Raw genomic sequence first — 23312 nt, forward strand, 5'->3', positions numbered from 1 at the left:
GATAACAGGACGTACAGACAGCACTGGAAGAAAAGTAGATACATGATAGTAAACTAGGGATCTAGAGATCACATCTACTCCATAAATCTATCCTTTCGCTTGAGAAAAAAAAAAATTCAGGGAGCACAATCACGTCTTTAAGGATGTCAGCCTATTTGTATTCTAGGCTCCCACTGTGTCTCCTCACTTTAACTGAGCACAAGTGAACGAAGGAGAGTGAGCAAGGAGGGAGGAGGGCAGAAAGAGGGAGGGAGTATGTGAGGCACAGGAAGGATGAATCTAATGCGTTGCAGCAGAGAACTGTGACAGACCGGGCATTTATTTGAGCAGAGACTCCTGCCACAGCAGCAGCAGCGCTCAGCACCGCTCTGTCACTCATTGTCTTTACCACAGCTGGAGACAAGGTGGACACGAAGAGTCGGAGGCACATGGGAATACGCTGGGAGCACAACACTCTCCAACACCACCAGCAATATGTTTTGTGGAATACTATGTTGGCTTATTCAGCTTTGCCTTGCAACGTATAATTTCCCTTTTCCTCTCCGTACTCTTCAGACCATCTATTACCCTTTCCTCTGTCTTGATTTGAAGGGCTATTCATGCCATGGGAAAGCGTGGCTTGAATGAGAATCAGTGCCGGTCTCTCTACAGGTCAGACATTAGTAGCTGCAGAAGACTCAAGAGGCATTCTGCACATTATGCAAATCTCCTGAGTACTCCTCTGTGATCTCCAGGGACTTTATCACAGCTCCGCGTCTCATCCACTGGAAAGAAGTCTGGGTAGTTATTGGTGTTGAGAGGTATATAAAAGAAGTTCTGCTCCCCACAGGCCCCAGCTTTTCTTTTCTTTTCCCTTTCACCGTATGGCTAATTGAGTTTTTGGTCAATGGGTGGAGAAAACAAAGACGAAAATTAAAAAAAAACAAAAGTCTTGTTGTTTCGTAAGACGAAGAAAACAGGGTCGACAGAATTCTGTTTTTATTGAGTTCCGCTGTTGGTGAATCTTGTGCATTCTTCCTGAGGGCCTCCCAGGACTAAGATGTGAAACAAACTGGTGAGTCATACAAGTTTTCAACTATTATACAAACATTTGCAGCCTGATGGACAGTGCACAGACACACAGGCATCAACACATCAAATGTCGCTGTAAAACAAAGTGTTGTCGAGGTGTATTCATCTGTTCAAACTTAAACATTTATTACCTTATGTCCTCACAAGAACTGACGCTGGACATGGTTCCTGTTATAAAATGTGTACATGCAACACCTGACAGATTTTGTCATGTGTAGCCCCTCTGCATTATTATTTCTGTTATTCCAAAGTATTTTTCATTCTGTCTTTATTGCTGTAATTTATTCCATGCTTACAGCAGAGACCGTGAGGATTGATGCCTTCCATTTACACTAACATAAAATTGACAGTTTAATTGATTCATGACCAGGCTTCTCCAGCTAGATCAACTTCTTGTAATTTTGTTGCTAAGCTACAGTTCCCTTATGCGACAGTAATCATACTACCTGTCAGGAGGGACCTGATTTACTCTGTTTGGACATCAGCATAATCCATTACTTTGGGTCTGAGAGCTTGTTTCGAACAGTTTATTCTGCATATGTAGAGGAAACATTTGTTTAGCTTGTCCTTTAAGGTTCTTGGCTGCTTTGTGGCTGCACAGAGCTCGCTGAGTTATATGCATACACCGTCAGCATTGTGCACAGTGCAGCCGTTGTGGAAGCATATGTATTGGACATTTGCCACCACACATACAAACCACACATCATGATAAGAGACAAAAGTGCACGGTATCTGCATATCTCGGGTTATTCAGCACTTTAAATAACATTGCTTGATGCAACTAGATTCATGAGACGTGGATACATTTTGGTAATATAATGCAAATTGTCTCAACAGTTATTGTGTGAATCCATAGCTGACTTTCTGCTCAGGTCACAAAATAAATTGAGCTTGTCCTTATTTGGGCTGTACCCAACAAAGAATTTCATCAGTCGAATTTACTTTTGAATAGACTATCAAGCAGCACCATATTGAACTGTAACATATTTCAATAGGGTTAATTGGGACATTTAGGATGTACGATAATTTTGCCCTCTGTACAATCAATAGCCAAACTTTCCATGACGTATGGTAATGTGATCATTTTGTGACAGTATTAGCTGTAATCTGGAAAGCATGAAAAAAACCATCCTGCTGAGTTTCTTCCTGCTCGTCCCTCATCCTATTCCAAGAGAGACCATAGCTCATACCTACGGTGTGATGAACCAAAGCATCACTAAGCCATAGTCATGTGACATGACCACTTTGAGCAGTGTTTCAAACCAACTATGTTTTGGAATCTCAACACAGCAGTCGGTATTGAGTGTCCTATCCCTACTCTGGTCAAGAACGATAATTTTCCTCAATATATGATGAATTTAAGTTCCTGGTATGATACTTCAACATTTCCCATCTGGCAACGCTGCCCTGGGTCACCCTGTACCTGTCATCTCCACCAAGTGAACAGGACAACTTGATGTAGTGGAAGGATTTTACCCCAGAGAGCAGTGTGATGACCAGGATGGCTCACTCTGCAGCTGCTTCTAGGGACTGAAATGCTCCCAGAACTGACAGGAGCTGTGAATACTCAACTTAAAAAATCCTCAGTTGACTGAGGAGTTTGATGTTTTGAATCTTTGGCTTTAAGAGAGCAGCCTTAGTTCTTAGAGAGTTAAAAACGTCTCTATTCAAAACACAAATGCCTCTTTTCTTCTGAAAAGGCCATATGATCCATATCCTAAGTCAATGTCAGTCACAGGTCCTCTCCTCTTGTTCAGTCTTGTCTAACATCTAGCTGTATCATATATAATTACACACTGTTGTAATTGTCAAGTACTAAACAGACTAAATCAAGTGCACCAAACACTGATGACCTGTGTCCTAGAGGATTGGAGTACTGGTGGTGGGCGGCTTCTACTTCACTCAATCACACTCCTTTGTCAACCACAGGCCCATTGTGATAATAGGTAGCATTGCACACACATCTGGATTACACCATCATTTGTTTTCTTGTGGCCAGGGCATTTGAGATGCTGGACAAGTGCAGTACCCGTGAGGGAGCATGTGGTAATGAGCCGTGTGTTCCACCCTTGAAGCCACTTGTGATCCTTGAAGCACTGAGGTGGTGATGAAAGGCTGGTGACTGCAGGTGATTAAGATATTAGAAAACGCATTCAACCATGAAAAATGAAATTTTATGCATCATCGAAATCAGAGCAAACATACTTCAATTAGTTCAATTGATTCAGTCTTTCCATCAATCACTTGAAAAAGTGAACAGGATTTCATTGCCATTCATTAGGAAATGGGTGTGTGTCGCATGTGATTGTGGCAGACAAACAGTGTGTTTGAAGGATTGTGAGATTGCAGTACAATATCGTCATCATCGCACATGTTTTACCATTACCCAGTATTCTTTCAGCTGCATACCGCACACACTATAGCAAAGATAATAGAAAACTGCATAATATTGGCTCTTTGTTCTTCTTGCAAACCCAAACTGCACTAAACCAGCAGCCTTATGGGGAACCAAGCATGCCAGCACTGAACAATAGACCATCAGCCATTCTTTTGAAGCTTAATCCAGCGCAAATCCCAAACCAAAAGCATTAGTCTCAGTGGCAAGCATATGTGGCATATATTATTGAACAAGAAAACAATAGGAACAGCATCAAAAACAAATGAGAAACAGCAGCACACTGGTGGACCTCTAGAGTGAAACACAGCTGGCTTGATGTGTACTTATGTTATAACACTGATACCTACAAACCTATCACTTCAAATACAGTTGTGGTAATAACATAAGAAATGCATTTTCTTTTACTTAAGCTCTACAGACAAATGTATGTTTGCTTTTTAACTGAGTAAAATTTATTAAATCAGTTTCTATCAGAATCCAGTTACAAGGAGCTTTTCAAATAAGTTTATATAAATAGATATAAATGCAGATGGAAAAAAATATATAAAAACAAGGTGTTTCTTCCATATCAAAAAACATACAAGTTAATTACAAATTGAGTATTATTCCTAACTAGAGCTAAATTGTATTATTACTCATCAATGTATCTGTTGGGAACTGGGAATGTGCACTGGACATGACTGGTCATACAAGGAATCATGACTTTGATTAGTAATTCAAAGTAATGTGAAGATAAAATGTAACGCACACAACAAAAAATAATTCCTCAATGTGCAGGATAACAATATTTTTCGATTATGGGATGTTTGTTTGGAAAACACCAGCAATTGGATTCACTACGTTCTAGCATTTTATTAACCCAAAAACAGAAATAGTTGCATAGTTGAAAACATGCATGATGATATGTCCTGCTGTTTGCTCTATATCCTGTCTTGTTCCAATGTTGACTTTCAAGTACTAAGTTGGATTCATTGTAAATTACATGATGTTTAATAAAATTACTCATCAGGCTTTTGGCCAGATCCTCTCCGAGGGTCATGAGGTATGGGAATCATTCAGCAGCTGACCTAGACCTGTTTCTTTGTGCGTCTCAGGGCTTTTTAAATACACTGCACTCTCAGGCAGGTATCGTAAGTTGGCTCTGTTTCTGTAAAACAAATTGTTGGTGATGTCATTTTCATATTATCAAACTCAAGTTGAGAATGTTCACAGAGTTAAAGAGTTTGGCTAAGCATATTTATCTTTATTGTTCTAAGTATTATTTTGACAACATATTGTTGTCACACATTGTCGCTCCAGTCTTTAATCTGCTTGGTTTGCTGTGATATATTATCCAACGCTGGTGATCTAAACATCCCTCACAAATGATTCTCAATTAATTTGTTGAATTTGCTGAAGATTTATGACATAATCTCTGGTACATTAAGCACTTTGCCACTTCAGCAATTTGGACCGATGATATATCTATGTGATATTAAACTAGATTCAAGCTAGAGTTAACCTTTATCGAGCTGCATAGAGGTGAACATGCAAGGGGATTTCTGAGATTTGTGTGGCTGTTTGTATTGTAAAGTATTATTATGTTTATTGTGATCCAACTCTGTGACAGGATTTGAATCAACCAATAAAATAACACTGTTCCCTGTGTAGGTAAAGACACTGTGTAGTTAAGATACTACACCTATACAGTATCCTTGGAGAGGATGCATCAGGGAGATTGACAGATGAGCAGTACAGATGTAAACAAGTAAGAAAAAAATCTAAGCTGTGAAAAGACGCCTATTATAAGCTTAGAAAGTCATACAGTTGTCCTAACCTGAGACTATTTGTGGAGCTACAGGGAGATTGGACCAATATATCCAAACCTTGACTCATCTCGTCTAACCCCTTTTGTGCCCTCCCTATCTGGCTCCAAGAACATCAGAGTGCATTCTCAGAGATATTTTGTACCTTCCTCTCGTACTTATCTGTTTGGCCTCCTAACTCAACCTTGGGTCTTGCGGAAGAGAAAAAGAAGCCCTGACCTATAACAGGAGTAAGTGGTGGATTTGGAAAAACTTTTTATGACCTTACTTCGTGCACTGCCAAAGAGGTCCAAAAAATAAGACAGTGCTCGCTAAATGAAAGAGAATAAAACTCAATTTAAAGACCAGATTTCAACAAAGAAAATCCCCATCCTTGAACAACGAGAATCTAGATTCACAATATAGATAAAATAACTTTTCTTATGGGTCTTGTACTTAGAAGTTTCACACGGCTTTCACACAAATCTCGTTCTTTGAACTTTCAATTTAGTCTGAACCAAAATAAGGTCTGAAAATTTCTTGACCAATGGCCAAAAGTCCACTTCATTTTCACTGTGAAAACCAATAGCAGGACGTTGTGACATTATTACACAACAAAAGAAAAATAAGCAGCATAGTAGTCATAGTAGTCATTTCAGTTTTTGCCTCCATTAAGGTTTGAACAAATAAGATGCTCATTTTACAGATTTGAACTAGTGTCGAGTACTATGCCTGAAGTTGGTGATACCTGTAGTTATGTCATATGGATATAACAGCGGCAACTAAATTCAAGACAAAAAAACGGTTCATTCATTTTCTCAATCCAAGGAAATAAGAGAGCTGGGGACTGTCCAGGCCAACGCAAGAAGAAATCTCTTTGGCCATTAATTGATCCAAAACGGAAAGGCTGCAAACCATACCTACAAACCAATCACTGTCAAGTACAGGTAGATGCAGCCCACGTAGGTGATGACGTCAGCACATACGCATGTCTCACAAAGTTCTTAAGTAAATTGAAATGTGAATGGATCAAATCCAAACAAGACTTGACTTAAATCTGCTGTTGGTGCTAGGCAAAAAGTCAGGAGGTCACCAAAGTCAGCAGGATTCATTCTCCTGGCACCATCAAGTAGTTGCTGAGAAATACAGTCGGGATTTAAGTAGTGTGCCAACAGACTGACTAAAATTGCCAACCCTAGTGTCCTCCCATTAAAGACAGATCAGAATCAGAATCAGATGTCTACCTAATCATTGGTCTGAGATGCCTTCAAGCCAGAAGTTGAAAACAAATCTATACTGTAAAAAATGTATATACCAATATTTGTGGCAATGATTTTAAGGTCAACATTCTCTGCCTGAACATTGTTCAGGGGCACTGCCAACCGAATAAAGCGAAACCGAGCACGCCCCACCATTTCCTCTGGCCCTCCATACATTGCCTAATCGGTTGTTTTTAAGTGTGTCCGGTGACACTGCATGTGTGAGTCTGGGAGAGAGAGAGTGAGCGGAGTCAGGATGGGCTAAAGTAATGAATGAAGAAAGCTATAAAGAAAGTTTGTACACATTTAAGAGAAGTATCGATTATTATGTGGTTATAAGTGTTGCTATTGTGGCGTCATTTCATACAAATCCACGTTTAAACTCTAACAGCTCAGAGACGCAGCATTATTATTGGGTTCCAAAGCGGCTACGGGAGCCAGTCCTGTTGCCTACCTGTATCTCACTTCAGCGACATATTCTTTCCAAATCAAAACCAAATGAGACATGTTGAGAATCTCCACAGCCTAATAGGACAGGTTCTCCCTATGCTAATGCAGACAACCCTCAAAAAGGTCTCTTCCCCAGGCATTCTTTGTACCTGCTGCCATCTGGAGTAGACATTTCAGAGTGTGGGCATGTCTGCACAGGTCACGTCCGCTCTAATTAGTATTTCATCATAATTACACTGAGACTGCAGACTGACAGCTCTATTTAAACCAGTGTAATGCTGCAGTTAGATAGTGACTGGATGAGTAGAAACGACATCCTATCATATTGGGAGCAGTCACTTAATGCTGGTAACAGCTCATTTCCTGATGCTGAAGATATTTGAAAAAGAAAAAAAAATACAGACGGACTGTGAGAGTTGGTCATTACAGCCGCAAATGGAAACTGTATAATTATGAATGAATAAATCTAATAAATATATTAGATGATGTAATTCATCTGTAAATGATATGCAGATTTCAGGGCCATGCTACCTTTTAACTGTCTTTGGTATTTCCTACTAAAATGTGTCATCAGCTTAACCTACTCACAATTTTTGTTTACCTCTTGACAATAGGTGATGCACACATAGGCCCTGGGGACGCTGATCCATAAAGAATGAAAACAAAGAAGTGAAAGGAAACAAAGACATGTAGGTTACTACAGCGATACTGTAAGAAGAGCTATGTTGACAAGTGTGTTGAGAAACTCTGGATAAGCAAGAGGAGGTGCACCTTGTTGGAGCAGGGCCATCAGAATTCTCAATTGCAGAAATTATTATTTTGATTCAAACACCTAACAAGGTCGACGCATCACATATATTAACACTCACGTATTATTTTAGAAATAACAATTAAGTAAAAGCATTTCCATATCGGTTTCATGATAAGAACATGGTGGATTTGGCCATCTTAGTTTGATAACTAATGTTAAGCACAATCTGGAAAAAGGGCTGAATACATTGTTAGTGGAAGGACTATATTATCCACAGATGAAGTTGGGGAAGGCTTTCATAATGTAATTACATTAAGTCGTCTCATCCCCTTAAAGAGTTTCCTAATGGGCACGGAGCAAAGTCCAGACCAAAGCCTGGAACGTATTCTACAAAAACACAGTAAATTTAAAGACCACTTTGTCTACTACAAATTATGTTTATTCTCCATATGTAACAGAAGGGTAGTGACACTGTTGAGTTGTGATGTTCATTTGCTCACAAGGATAAAGGTAGAGAATATCAAACAAGTGAAAGCTATATAACAGAAAATAACATCTTCTATGGATGACAAACATGTACACAGATACATTTTGCAAATCCACATAATTAAAGCACAGACACGAATACATATCGTGCCCTGTGACATTGATATTGGACATGAGTCAATATTCTGGATTTCTTTTGAAACAAATACAGATGTGTTGCCTTTTTAGAAAAACAATTACCACACATTACCGTTTTGTGCATATGTATTACCAATCACTTTTGGTATCACTTAAGACTATTAATGTTTTACATATTAGGGTCATACAATTAGGGTCAGACTGCAAGCCAACAGCCACTTGTAAGTATGGTAAGATATTGTAATAAGGCTTAGAAAGTCATTCATTTCTCAGCAGAGGTCCGCTAACAGCTTGAAACATATGGAGGGAAAAATCTCAAACCAGTGTTGCTGGCAATTCAGCTCTGATTATTAAGGAACACCTGTTTGGCTGGCTGGCAAGGCGACTCAGGGTCCCGCTGAATAGCAGCAGGCTAATGAAGGTCTCCTCAGCTTAATTGTTTGAGCTATAAATAGTGACGGATAGAGGAATGGAGTGTGATTTCACGCTCATCCATTTTTTTCTGCCATACATACAGTGAATGTGCCATTAGCGGTTTGTTGTTGTGGGTTGTGAAAAGGCCACATGAGGCAATCGTGTAATAGCCCTCATTAGCAATTACAAAAAAGTCATTAACAGCAAACAGTAAAATTAAAATTTGGTGAGAGGACGCGTGCAAAAAGAGAGGGCTGCTTTACGAAGTCGGGGTGAGACTAATAATCTCCAACAAACATTGGAGGCGTGTATTATGAAGGTGAACAGCAGCTGTTAGATTATCAGCCAAGGCCTGCTAAAGGTCTTCCTCATCAGCAATTCAATTCATGGCCAAAGAGATTTCTTCTTGCGTTGGCCTGGACAGTCCCCAGCTCTCTTATTTCCTCTGCTGTGACAGAAGCGCATTTTGAGGAGAATTAAAGGCAGAACACATCACTGATTACAACATTACCCATAACTAGATCTCAAAATCACTCTGTGACACAAGAACTTGATGAGAATGAAGCGGGATCACCAGATTTAGTGTTGAATAGCGTTTTAAGCATTATTACTAAAGCGTGCATCCCTGCTGTTCGGAGAAGAACACCTTCATTAATGCTGTTCTAATGTGTTTGGCTTGCAGTGTTTTTTTCAGGTCAACCCTTTTAAGAGAGAACAGGGCTGACAGTGTTCATAATATCTTAATGATTTGCAGCGAGCAAAGAAGTAATTATATCTTTGAAATGTTGTTTTTCAAGGGGCAAAACAGAAAGAATGGCATTGACCATATATCCCCCCCCCCCAAAAAAAAAGACCTTAAATCAGTTTTATTTTAGGTTGTAATAGTGCACATGCTTATTTATTGAGGCTCATAAAATCTGAATCATCAGATACTGTATTGAGTCAACAGAAAGCTTTCTTGAAAGGGAAAATACAGGACAAACTTTGTACCAGCAATGACAGAAACAAACAAATCAACCAAATAACCAAACTGACAGTAAATGAGCATTTTACAATTAAGTGAGTAATTTCATCAAGCAGGTTAGGGTTGCAGCCAGGGTTAGGGTTAGGGTTGGGATGAAAACCCATTGGAGATCAAGATATTCTTGAATAACTTTTTTTTTGAAGGTCATAGAGACTTGGAAGTTGGTTCCATCTCAACTAATGTGGGGATGCCCGATCCATTGGTACCATCCACGAGCCTCTACGACCTCCGGAAGGGGTCAAACCACCAAATCTAAAAAAAAAAGTACAAGATATTTTTAAATAACTTATTTTCTGAAAGACCTAGAGTCTTGGGCATTTCACACCTAATAAAAGGGAGACAGCTACACATCCACACCAAATTTCAGCAGGTTTCGAGCAAGCAGCGCAGAGTTATTCACCCTATGGTGAATAGGGTTAGGGCTGAAATTAGGGTTAGGGTTAGGGTTAGGGTTGCAATTAGGGTTAGGGTTACGGTTGCAGCCAGGGTTAGGGTTAGGGTTGGGATGAAAACCCATTGGAGATCAAGATATTCTTGAATAACTTTTTTTTTGAAGGTCATAGAGACTTGGAAGTTGGTTCCATCTCAACTAATGTGGGGATGCCCGATCCATTGGTACCATCCACGAGCCTCTACGACCTCCGGAAGGGGTCAAACCACCAAATCTAAAAAAAAAAGTACAAGATATTTTTAAATAACTTTTTTTCCGAAAGACCTAGAGTCTTGGGCATTTCACACCTAATAAAGGGGAGACAGCCACACATCCACACCAAATTTCAGCAGGTTTCGAGCAAGCAGCGCAGAGTTATTCACCCTATGGTGAATAGGGTTAGGGCTGAAATTAGGGTTAGGGTTACGGTTAGGGTTTGAATTAGGGTTAGGGTTAGGGTTGCAATTAGGGTTAGGGTTAGGGTTGCAGCCAGGGTTAGGGTTAGGGTTGCAATTAGGGTTAGGGTTAGGGTTGCAGCCAGGGTTAGGGTTAGGGTTGGGATGAAAACCCATTGGAGATCAAGATATTCTTGAATAACTTTTTTTTTGAAGGTCATAGAGACTTGGAAGTTGGTTCCATCTCAACTAATGTGGGGATGCCCGATCCATTGGTACCATCCACGAACCTCTACGACCTCCGGAAGGGGTCAAACCACCAAATCTAAAAAAAAAAGTACAAGATATTTTTAAATAACTTTTTTTCCGAAAGACCTAGAGTCTTGGGCATTTCACACCTAATAAAGGGGAGACAGCCACACATCCACACCAAATTTCAGCAGGTTTCGAGCAAGCAGCGCAGAGTTATTCACCCTATGGTGAATAGGGTTAGGGCTGAAATTAGGGTTAGGGTTAGGGTTAGGGTTGCAATTAGGGTTAGGGTTAGGGTTGCAGCCAGGGTTAGGGTTAGGGTTGGGATGAAAACCCATTGGAGATCAAGATATTCTTGAATAACTTTTTTTTTGAAGGTCATAGAGACTTGGAAGTTGGTTCCATCTCCACTAATGTGGGGATGCCCGATCCATTGGTACCATCCACAAGCCTCTACGACCTCCGGAAGGGGTCAAACCACCAAATCTAAAAAAAAAAGTACAAGATATTTTTAAATAACTTTTTTTCCGAAAGACCTAGAGTCTTGGGCATTTCACACCTAATAAAGGGGAGACAGCCACACATCCACACCAAATTTCAGCAGGTTTCGAGCAAGCAGCGCAGAGTTATTCACCCTATGGTGAATAGGGTTAGGGCTGAAATTAGGGTTAGGGTTAGGGTTAGGGTTGCAATTAGGGTTAGGGTTAGGGTTGCAGCCAGGGTTAGGGTTAGGGTTGGGATGAAAACCCATTGGAGATCAAGATATTCTTGAATAACTTTTTTTTTGAAGGTCATAGAGACTTGGAAGTTAGTTCCATCTCCACTAATGTGGGGATGCCCGATCCATTGGTACCATCCACGAGCCTCTACGACCTCCGGAAGGGGTCAAACCACCAAATCTAAAAAAAAAAGTACAAGATATTTTTAAATAACTTTTTTTCCGAAAGACCTAGAGTCTTGGGCATTTCACACCTAATAAAGGGGAGACAGCCACACATCCACACCAAATTTCAGCAGGTTTCGAGCAAGCAGCGCAGAGTTATTCACCCTATGGTGAATAGGGTTAGGGCTGAAATTAGGGTTAGGGTTAGGGTTAGGGTTTGAATTAGGGTTAGGGTTAGGGTTGCAATTAGGGTTAGGGTTAGGGTTGCAGCCAGGGTTAGGGTTAGGGTTGGGATGAAAACCCATTGGAGATCAAGATATTCTTGAATAACTTTTTTTTTGAAGGTCATAGAGACTTGGAAGTTGGTTCCATCTCCACTAATGTGGGGATGCCCGATCCATTGGTACCATCCACGAGCCTCTACGACCTCCGGAAGGGGTCAAACCACCAAATCTAAAAAAAAAAGTACAAGATATTTTTAAATAACTTTTTTTCCGAAAGACCTAGAGTCTTGGGCATTTCACACCTAATAAAGGGGAGACAGCCACACATCCACACCAAATTTCAGCAGGTTTCGAGCAAGCAGCGCAGAGTTATTCACCCTATGGTGAATAGGGTTAGGGCTGAAATTAGGGTTAGGGTTACGGTTAGGGTTTGAATTAGGGTTAGGGTTAGGGTTGCAATTAGGGTTAGGGTTAGGGTTGCAGCCAGGGTTAGGGTTAGGGTTGCAATTAGGGTTAGGGTTAGGGTTGCAGCCAGGGTTAGGGTTAGGGTTGGGATGAAAACCCATTGGAGATCAAGATATTCTTGAATAACTTTTTTTTTGAAGGTCATAGAGACTTGGAAGTTGGTTCCATCTCCACTAATGTGGGGATGCCCGATCCATTGGTACCATCCACGAGCCTCTACGACCTCCGGAAGGGGTCAAACCACCAAATCTAAAAAAAAAAGTACAAGATATTTTTAAATAACTTTTTTTCCGAAAGACCTAGAGTCTTGGGCATTTCACACCTAATAAAGGGGAGACAGCCACACATCCACACCAAATTTCAGCAGGTTTCGAGCAAGCAGTGCAGAGTTATTCACCCTATGGTGAATAGGGTTAGGGCTGAAATTAGGGTTAGGGTTAGGGTTAGGGTTTGAATTAGGGTTAGGGTTAGGGTTGCAATTAGGGTTAGGGTTAGGGTTAGGGTTGCAGCCAGGGTTAGGGTTAGGGTTGGGATGAAAACCCATTGGAGATCAAGATATTCTTGAATAACTTTTTTTTTGAAGGTCATAGAGACTTGGAAGTTGGTTCCATCTCAACTAATGTGGGGATGCCCGATCCATTGGTACCATCCACGAGCCTCTACGACCTCCGGAAGGGGTCAAACCACCAAATCTAAAAAAAAAAGTACAAGATATTTTTAAATAACTTTTTTTCCGAAAGACCTAGAGTCTTGGGCATTTCACACCTAATAAAGGGGAGACAGCCACACATCCACACCAAATTTCAGCAGGTTTCGAGCAAGCAGCGCAGAGTTATTCACCCTATGGTGAATAGGGTTAGGGCTGAAATTAGGGTTAGGGTTACGGTTAGGGTTTGAATTAGGGTTAGGGTTAGGGTTGCAATTAGGGTTAGGGTTAGGGTTGCAGCCAGGGTTAGGGTTAGGGTTGCAATTAGGGTTAGGGTTAGGGTTGCAGCCAGGGTTAGGGTTAGGGTTGGGATGAAAACCCATTGGAGATCAAGATATTCTTGAATAACTTTTTTTTTGAAGGTCATAGAGACTTGGAAGTTGGTTCCATCTCAACTAATGTGGGGATGCCCGATCCATTGGTACCATCCACGAACCTCTACGACCTCCGGAAGGGGTCAAACCACCAAATCTAAAAAAAAAAGTACAAGATATTTTTAAATAACTTTTTTTCCGAAAGACCTAGAGTCTTGGGCATTTCACACCTAATAAAGGGGAGACAGCCACACATCCACACCAAATTTCAGCAGGTTTCGAGCAAGCAGCGCAGAGTTATTCACCCTATGGTGAATAGGGTTAGGGCTGAAATTAGGGTTAGGGTTAGGGTTAGGGTTGCAATTAGGGTTAGGGTTAGGGTTGCAGCCAGGGTTAGGGTTAGGGTTGGGATGAAAACCCATTGGAGATCAAGATATTCTTGAATAACTTTTTTTTTGAAGGTCATAGAGACTTGGAAGTTGGTTCCATCTCCACTAATGTGGGGATGCCCGATCCATTGGTACCATCCACAAGCCTCTACGACCTCCGGAAGGGGTCAAACCACCAAATCTAAAAAAAAAAGTACAAGATATTTTTAAATAACTTTTTTTCCGAAAGACCTAGAGTCTTGGGCATTTCACACCTAATAAAGGGGAGACAGCCACACATCCACACCAAATTTCAGCAGGTTTCGAGCAAGCAGCGCAGAGTTATTCACCCTATGGTGAATAGGGTTAGGGCTGAAATTAGGGTTAGGGTTAGGGTTAGGGTTGCAATTAGGGTTAGGGTTAGGGTTGCAGCCAGGGTTAGGGTTAGGGTTGGGATGAAAACCCATTGGAGATCAAGATATTCTTGAATAACTTTTTTTTTGAAGGTCATAGAGACTTGGAAGTTGGTTCCATCTCCACTAATGTGGGGATGCCCGATCCATTGGTACCATCCACGAGCCTCTACGACCTCCGGAAGGGGTCAAACCACCAAATCTAAAAAAAAAAGTACAAGATATTTTTAAATAACTTTTTTTCCGAAAGACCTAGAGTCTTGGGCATTTCACACCTAATAAAGGGGAGACAGCCACACATCCACACCAAATTTCAGCAGGTTTCGAGCAAGCAGCGCAGAGTTATTCACCCTATGGTGAATAGGGTTAGGGCTGAAATTAGGGTTAGGGTTAGGGTTAGGGTTTGAATTAGGGTTAGGGTTAGGGTTGCAATTAGGGTTAGGGTTAGGGTTGCAGCCAGGGTTAGGGTTAGGGTTGGGATGAAAACCCATTGGAGATCAAGATATTCTTGAATAACTTTTTTTTTGAAGGTCATAGAGACTTGGAAGTTGGTTCCATCTCCACTAATGTGGGGATGCCCGATCCATTGGTACCATCCACGAGCCTCTACGACCTCCGGAAGGGGTCAAACCACCAAATCTAAAAAAAAAAGTACAAGATATTTTTAAATAACTTTTTTTCCGAAAGACCTAGAGTCTTGGGCATTTCACACCTAATAAAGGGGAGACAGCCACACATCCACACCAAATTTCAGCAGGTTTCGAGCAAGCAGCGCAGAGTTATTCACCCTATGGTGAATAGGGTTAGGGCTGAAATTAGGGTTAGGGTTACGGTTAGGGTTTGAATTAGGGTTAGGGTTAGGGTTGCAATTAGGGTTAGGGTTAGGGTTGCAGCCAGGGTTAGGGTTAGGGTTGCAATTAGGGTTAGGGTTAGGGTTGCAGCCAGGGTTAGGGTTAGGGTTGGGATGAAAACCCATTGGAGATCAAGATATTCTTGAATAACTTTTTTTTTGAAGGTCATAGAGACTTGGAAGTTGGTTCCATCTCCACTAATGTGGGGATGCCCGATCCATTGGTACCATCCACGAGCCTCTACGACCTCCGGAAGGGGTCAAACCACCAAATCTAAAAAAAAAAGTACAAGATATTTTTAAATAACTTTTTTTCCGAAAGACCTAGAGTCTTGGGCATTTCACACCTAATAAAGGGGAGACAGCCACACATCCACACCAAATTTCAGCAGGTTTCGAGCAAGCAGCGCAGAGTTATTCACCCTATGGTGAATAGGGTTAGGGCTGAAATTAGGGTTAGGGTTAGGGTTAGGGTTTGAATTAGGGTTAGGGTTAGGGTTGCAATTAGGGTTAGGGTTAGGGTTAGGGTTGCAGCCAGGGTTAGGGTTAGGGTTGGGATGAAAACCCATTGGAGATCAAGATATTCTTGAATAACTTTTTTTTTGAAGGTCATAGAGACTTGGAAGTTGGTTCCATCTCAACTAATGTGGGGATGCCCGATCCATTGGTACCATCCACGAGCCTCTACGACCTCCGGAATGGGTCAAACCACCAAATCTAAAAAAAAAAGTACAAGATATTTTTAAATAACTTTTTTTCCGAAAGACCTAGAGTCTTGGGCATTTCACACCTAATAAAGGGGAGACAGCCACACATCCACACCAAATTTCAGCAGGTTTCGAGCAAGCAGCGCAGAGTTATTCACCCTATGGTGAATAGGGTTAGGGCTGAAATTAGGGTTAGGGTTACGGTTAGGGTTTGAATTAGGGTTAGGGTTAGGGTTGCAATTAGGGTTAGGGTTAGGGTTGCAGCCAGGGTTAGGGTTAGGGTTGCAATTAGGGTTAGGGTTAGGGTTGCAGCCAGGGTTAGGGTTAGGGTTGGGATGAAAACCCATTGGAGATCAAGATATTCTTGAATAACTTTTTTTTTGAAGGTCATAGAGACTTGGAAGTTGGTTCCATCTCAACTAATGTGGGGATGCCCGATCCATTGGTACCATCCATGAGCCTCTACGACCTCCGGAAGGGGTCAAACCACCAAATCTAAAAAAAAAAGTACAAGATATTTTTAAATAACTTTTTTTCCGAAAGACCTAGAGTCTTGGGCATTTCACACCTAATAAAAGGGAGACAGCTACACATCCACAGTAAATTTCAGCAGGTTTCGAGCAAGCAGCGCAGAGTTATTCACCCTATGGTGAATAGGGTTAGGGCTGAAATTAGGGTTAGGGTTAGGGTTAGGGTTGCAATTAGGGTTAGGGTTAGGGTTGCAGCCAGGGTTAGGGTTAGGGTTGGGATGAAAACCCATTGGAGATCAAGATATTCTTGAATAACTTTTTTTTTGAAGGTCATAGAGACTTGGAAGTTGGTTCCATCTCAACTAATGTGGGGATGCCCGATCCATTGGTACCATCCATGAGCCTCTACGACCTCCGGAAGGGGTCAAACCACCAAATCTAAAAAAAAAAGTACAAGATATTTTTAAATAACTTTTTTTCCGAAAGACCTAGAGTCTTGGGCATTTCACACCTAATAAAAGGGAGACAGCTACACATCCACACCAAATTTCAGCAGGTTCCGAGCAAGCAGCGCAGAGTTATTCACCCTATGGTGAATAGGGTTAGGGCTGAAATTAGGGTTAGGGTTAGGGTTTGAATTAGGGTTAGGGTTAGGGTTGCAATTAGGGTTAGCGTTAGGGTTGCAGCCAGGGTTAGGGTTAGGGTTGGGATGAAAACCCATTGGAGATCAAGATATTCTTGAATAACTTTTTTTTTGAAGGTCATAGAGACTTGGAAGTTGGTTCCATCTCCACTAATGTGGGGATGCCCGATCCATTGGTACCATCCACGAGCCTCTACGACCTCCGGAAGGGGTCAAACCACCAAATCTAAAAAAAAAAGTACAAGATATTTTTAAATAACTTTTTTTCCGAAAGACCTAGAGTCTTGGGCATTTCACACCTAATAAAGGGGAGACAGCCACACATCCACACCAAATTTCAGCAGGTTTCGAGCAAGCAGCGCAGAGTTATTCACCCTATGGTGAATAGGGTTAGGGCTGAAATTAGGGTTAGGGTTACGGTTAGGGTTTGAATTAGGGTTAGGGTTAGGGTTGCAATTAGGGTTAGGGTTAGGGTTGCAGCCAGGGTTAGGGTTAGGGTTGCAATTAGGGTTAGGGTTAGGGTTGCAGCCAGGGTTAGGGTTAGGGTTGGGATGAAAACCCATTGGAGATCAAGATATTCTTGAATAACTTTTTTTTTGAAGGTCATAGAGACTTGGAAGTTGGTTCCATCTCCACTAATGTGGGGATGCCCGATCCATTGGTACCATCCACGAGCCTCTACGACCTCCGGAAGGGGTCAAACCACCAAATCTAAAAAAAAAAGTACAAGATATTTTTAAATAACTTTTTTTCCGAAAGACCTAGAGTCTTGGGCATTTCACACCTAATAAAGGGGAGACAGCCACACATCCACACCAAATTTCAGCAGGTTTCGAGCAAGCAGCGCAGAGTTATTCACCCTATGGTGAATAGGGTTAGGGCTGAAATTAGGGTTAGGGTTAGGGTTAGGGTTTGAATTAGGGTTAGGGTTAGGGTTGCAATTAGGGTTAGGGTTAGGGTTAGGGTTGCAGCCAGGGTTAGGGTTAGGGTTGGGATGAAAACCCATTGGAGATCAAGATATTCTTGAATAACTTTTTTTTTGAAGGTCATAGAGACTTGGAAGTTGGTTCCATCTCAACTAATGTGGGGATGCCCGATCCATTGGTACCATCCACGAGCCTCTACGACCTCCGGAATGGGTCAAACCACCAAATCTAAAAAAAAAAGTACAAGATATTTTTAAATAACTTTTTTTCCGAAAGACCTAGAGTCTTGGGCATTTCACACCTAATAAAGGGGAGACAGCCACACATCCACACCAAATTTCAGCAGGTTTCGAGCAAGCAGCGCAGAGTTATTCACCCTATGGTGAATAGGGTTAGGGCTGAAATTAGGGTTAGGGTTACGGTTAGGGTTTGAATTAGGGTTAGGGTTAGGGTTGCAATTAGGGTTAGGGTTAGGGTTGCAGCCAGGGTTAGGGTTAGGGTTGCAATTAGGGTTAGGGTTAGGGTTGCAGCCAGGGTTAGGGTTAGGGTTGGGATGAAAACCCATTGGAGATCAAGATATTCTTGAATAACTTTTTTTTTGAAGGTCATAGAGACTTGGAAGTTGGTTCCATCTCAACTAATGTGGGGATGCCCGATCCATTGGTACCATCCATGAGCCTCTACGACCTCCGGAAGGGGTCAAACCACCAAATCTAAAAAAAAAAGTACAAGATATTTTTAAATAACTTTTTTTCCGAAAGACCTAGAGTCTTGGGCATTTCACACCTAATAAAAGGGAGACAGCTACACATCCACAGTAAATTTCAGCAGGTTTCGAGCAAGCAGCGCAGAGTTATTCACCCTATGGTGAATAGGGTTAGGGCTGAAATTAGGGTTAGGGTTAGGGTTAGGGTTGCAATTAGGGTTAGGGTTAGGGTTGCAGCCAGGGTTAGGGTTAGGGTTGGGATGAAAACCCATTGGAGATCAAGATATTCTTGAATAACTTTTTTTTTGAAGGTCATAGAGACTTGGAAGTTGGTTCCATCTCAACTAATGTGGGGATGCCCGATCCATTGGTACCATCCATGAGCCTCTACGACCTCCGGAAGGGGTCAAACCACCAAATCTAAAAAAAAAAGTACAAGATATTTTTAAATAACTTTTTTTCCGAAAGACCTAGAGTCTTGGGCATTTCACACCTAATAAAAGGGAGACAGCTACACATCCACACCAAATTTCAGCAGGTTCCGAGCAAGCAGCGCAGAGTTATTCACCCTATGGTGAATAGGGTTAGGGCTGAAATTAGGGTTAGGGTTAGGGTTTGAATTAGGGTTAGGGTTAGGGTTGCAATTAGGGTTAGCGTTAGGGTTGCAGCCAGGGTTAGGGTTAGGGTTGGGATGAAAACCCATTGGAGATCAAGATATTCTTGAATAACTTTTTTTTTGAAGGTCATAGAGACTTGGAAGTTGGTTCCATCTCAACTAATGTGGGGATGCCCGATCCATTGGTACCATCCATGAGCCTCTACGACCTCCGGAAGGGGTCAAACCACCAAATCTAAAAAAAAAAGTACAAGATATTTTTAAATAACTTTTTTTCCGAAAGACCTAGAGTCTTGGGCATTTCACACCTGATAAAGGGGAGACAGCTACACATCCACAGTAAATTTCAGCAGGTTTCGAGCAAGCAGCGCAGAGTTATTCACCCTATGGTGAATAGGGTTAGGGCTGAAATTAGGGTTAGGGTTAGGGTTTGAATTAGGGTTAGGGTTAGGGTTGCAATTAGGGTTAGGGTTAGGGTTAGGGTTGCAGCCAGGGTTAGGGTTAGGGTTGGGATGAAAACCCATTGGAGATCAAGATATTCTTGAATAACTTTTTTTTTGAAGGTCATAGAGACTTGGAAGTTGGTTCCATCTCCACTAATGTGGGGATGCCCGATCCATTGGTACCATCCACGAGCCTCTACGACCTCCGGAAGGGGTCAAACCACCAAATCTAAAAAAAAAAGTACAAGATATTTTTAAATAACTTTTTTTCTGAAAGACCTAGAGTCTTGGGCATTTCACACCTAATAAAGGGGAGACAGCCACACATCCACACCAAATTTCAGCAGGTTTCGAGCAAGCAGCGCAGAGTTATTCACCCTATGGTGAATAGGATTAGGGCTGAAATTAGGGTTAGGGTTACGGTTAGGGTTTGAATTAGGGTTAGGGTTAGGGTTGCAATTAGGGTGAGGGTTAGGGTTGCAGCCAGGGTTAGGGTTAGGGTTGCAATTAGGGTTAGGGTTAGGGTTGCAGCCAGGGTTAGGGTTAGGGTTGGGATGAAAACCCATTGGAGATCAAGATATTCTTGAATAACTTTTTTTTTGAAGGTCATAGAGACTTGGAAGTTGGTTCCATCTCAACTAATGTGGGGATGCCCGATCCATTGGTACCATCCACGAGCCTCTACGACCTCCGGAAGGGGTCAAACCACCAAATCTAAAAAAAAAAGTACAAGATATTTTTAAATAACTTTTTTTCCGAAAGACCTAGAGTCTTGGGCATTTCACACCTAATAAAGGGGAGACAGCCACACATCCACACCAAATTTCAGCAGGTTTCGAGCAAGCAGCGCAGAGTTATTCACCCTATGGTGAATAGGGTTAGGGCTGAAATTAGGGTTAGGGTTAGGGTTAGGGTTTGAATTAGGGTTAGGGTTAGGGTTGCAATTAGGGTTAGGGTTAGGGTTAGGGTTGCAGCCAGGGTTAGGGTTAGGGTTGGGATGAAAACCCATTGGAGATCAAGATATTCTTGAATAACTTTTTTTTTGAAGGTCATAGAGACTTGGAAGTTGGTTCCATCTCCACTAATGTGGGGATGCCCGATCCATTGGTACCATCCACGAGCCTCTACGACCTCCGGAAGGGGTCAAACCACCAAATCTAAAAAAAAAAGTACAAGATATTTTTAAATAACTTTTTTTCCGAAAGACCTAGAGTCTTGGGCATTTCACACCTAATAAAGGGGAGACAGCCACACATCCACACCAAATTTCAGCAGGTTTCGAGCAAGCAGCGCAGAGTTATTCACCCTATGGTGAATAGGGTTAGGGCTGAAATTAGGGTTAGGGTTACGGTTAGGGTTTGAATTAGGGTTAGGGTTAGGGTTGCAATTAGGGTTAGGGTTAGGGTTGCAGCCAGGGTTAGGGTTAGGGTTGCAATTAGGGTTAGGGTTAGGGTTGCAGCCAGGGTTAGGGTTAGGGTTGGGATGAAAACCCATTGGAGATCAAGATATTCTTGAATAACTTTTTTTTTGAAGGTCATAGAGACTTGGAAGTTGGTTCCATCTCAACTAATGTGGGGATGCCCGATCCATTGGTACCATCCACGAGCCTCTACGACCTCCGGAAGGGGTCAAACCACCAAATCTAAAAAAAAAAGTACAAGATATTTTTAAATAACTTTTTTTCCGAAAGACCTAGAGTCTTGGGCATTTCACACCTAATAAAGGGGAGACAGCCACACATCCACACCAAATTTCAGCAGGTTTCGAGCAAGCAGCGCAGAGTTATTCACCCTATGGTGAATAGGGTTAGGGCTGAAATTAGGGTTAGGGTTAGGGTTAGGGTTGCAGCCAGGGTTAGGGTTAGGGTTGGGATGAAAACCCATTGGAGATCAAGATATTCTTGAATAACTTTTTTTTTGAAGGTCATAGAGACTTGGAAGTTGGTTCCATCTCCACTAATGTGGGGATGCCCGATCCATTGGTACCATCCACGAGCCTCTACGACCTCCGGAAGGGGTCAAACCACCAAATCTAAAAAAAAAAGTACAAGATATTTTTAAATACTTTTTTTCCGAAAGACCTAGTCTTGCGCATTTCACACCTAATAAAGGGGAGACAGCCACACATCCACACCAAATTTCAGCAGGTTTCGAGCAAGCAGCGCAGAGTTATTCACCCTATGGTGAATAGGGTTAGGGCTGAAATTAGGGTTAGGGTTAGGGTTTGAATTAGGGTTAGGGTTAGGGTTGCAATTAGGGTTAGGGTTAGGGTTGCAGCCAGGGTTAGGGTTAGGGTTGCAATTAGGGTTAGGGTTAGGGTTGCAGCCAGGGTTAGGGTTAGGGTTGGGATGAAAACCCATTGGAGATCAAGATATTCTTGAATAACTTTTTTTTTGAAGGTCATAGAGACTTGGAAGTTGGTTCCATCTCAACTAATGTGGGGATGCCCGATCCATTGGTACCATCCACGAGCCTCTACGACCTCCGGAAGGGGTCAAACCACCAAATCTAAAAAAAAAAGTACAAGATATTTTTAAATAACTTTTTTTCCGAAAGACCTAGAGTCTTGGGCATTTCACACCTAATAAAGGGGAGACAGCCACACATCCACACCAAATTTCAGCAGGTTTCGAGCAAGCAGCGCAGAGTTATTCACCCTATGGTGAATAGGGTTAGGGCTGAAATTAGGGTTAGGGTTAGGGTTAGGGTTTGAATTAGGGTTAGGGTTAGGGTTGCAATTAGGGTTAGGGTTAGGGTTAGGGTTGCAGCCAGGGTTAGGGTTAGGGTTGGGATGAAAACCCATTGGAGATCAAGATATTCTTGAATAACTTTTTTTTTGAAGGTCATAGAGACTTGGAAGTTGGTTCCATCTCCACTAATGTGGGGATGCCCGATCCATTGGTACCATCCACGAGCCTCTACGACCTCCGGAAGGGGTCAAACCACCAAATCTAAAAAAAAAAGTACAAGATATTTTTAAATAACTTTTTTTCCGAAAGACCTAGAGTCTTGGGCATTTCACACCTAATAAAGGGGAGACAGCCACACATCCACACCAAATTTCAGCAGGTTTCGAGCAAGCAGCGCAGAGTTATTCACCCTATGGTGAATAGGGTTAGGGCTGAAATTAGGGTTAGGGTTACGGTTAGGGTTTGAATTAGGGTTAGGGTTAGGGTTGCAATTAGGGTTAGGGTTAGGGTTGCAGCCAGGGTTAGGGTTAGGGTTGCAATTAGGGTTAGGGTTAGGGTTGCAGCCAGGGTTAGGGTTAGGGTTGGGATGAAAACCCATTGGAGATCAAGATATTCTTGAATAACTTTTTTTTTGAAGGTCATAGAGACTTGGAAGTTGGTTCCATCTCAACTAATGTGGGGATGCCCGATCCATTGGTACCATCCACGAGCCTCTACGACCTCCGGAAGGGGTCAAACCACCAAATCTAAAAAAAAAAGTACAAGATATTTTTAAATAACTTTTTTTCCGAAAGACCTAGAGTCTTGGGCATTTCACACCTAATAAAGGGGAGACAGCCACACATCCACACCAAATTTCAGCAGGTTTCGAGCAAGCAGCGCAGAGTTATTCACCCTATGGTGAATAGGGTTAGGGCTGAAATTAGGGTTAGGGTTAGGGTTAGGGTTGCAATTAGGGTTAGGGTTAGGGTTGCAGCCAGGGTTAGGGTTAGGGTTGGGATGAAAACCCATTGGAGATCAAGATATTCTTGAATAAC

General features: G+C 41.9%; 1 protein-coding gene across 2 annotated transcripts in view; it reads left to right on the forward strand.

The window, feature by feature from the left end:
• The first annotated feature begins 348 nt into the window (after positions 1 to 348).
• The window catches only part of lrrc4ca (leucine rich repeat containing 4C, genome duplicate a), a 175052-nt gene continuing 152088 nt past the window's right edge, over positions 349 to 23312 (forward strand). For both annotated transcript variants that reach the window (XM_069528791.1, XM_069528792.1), the window contains exon 1: positions 349 to 1054. The gene's annotated coding sequence lies outside the window, so the exon portion shown is untranslated. The remainder of the gene's footprint in view (positions 1055 to 23312) is intronic.

This window comes from Paralichthys olivaceus, chromosome 7, assembly GCF_024713975.1.
Source record: "Paralichthys olivaceus isolate ysfri-2021 chromosome 7, ASM2471397v2, whole genome shotgun sequence".
Taxonomy (NCBI): domain Eukaryota; kingdom Metazoa; phylum Chordata; class Actinopteri; order Pleuronectiformes; family Paralichthyidae; genus Paralichthys; species Paralichthys olivaceus.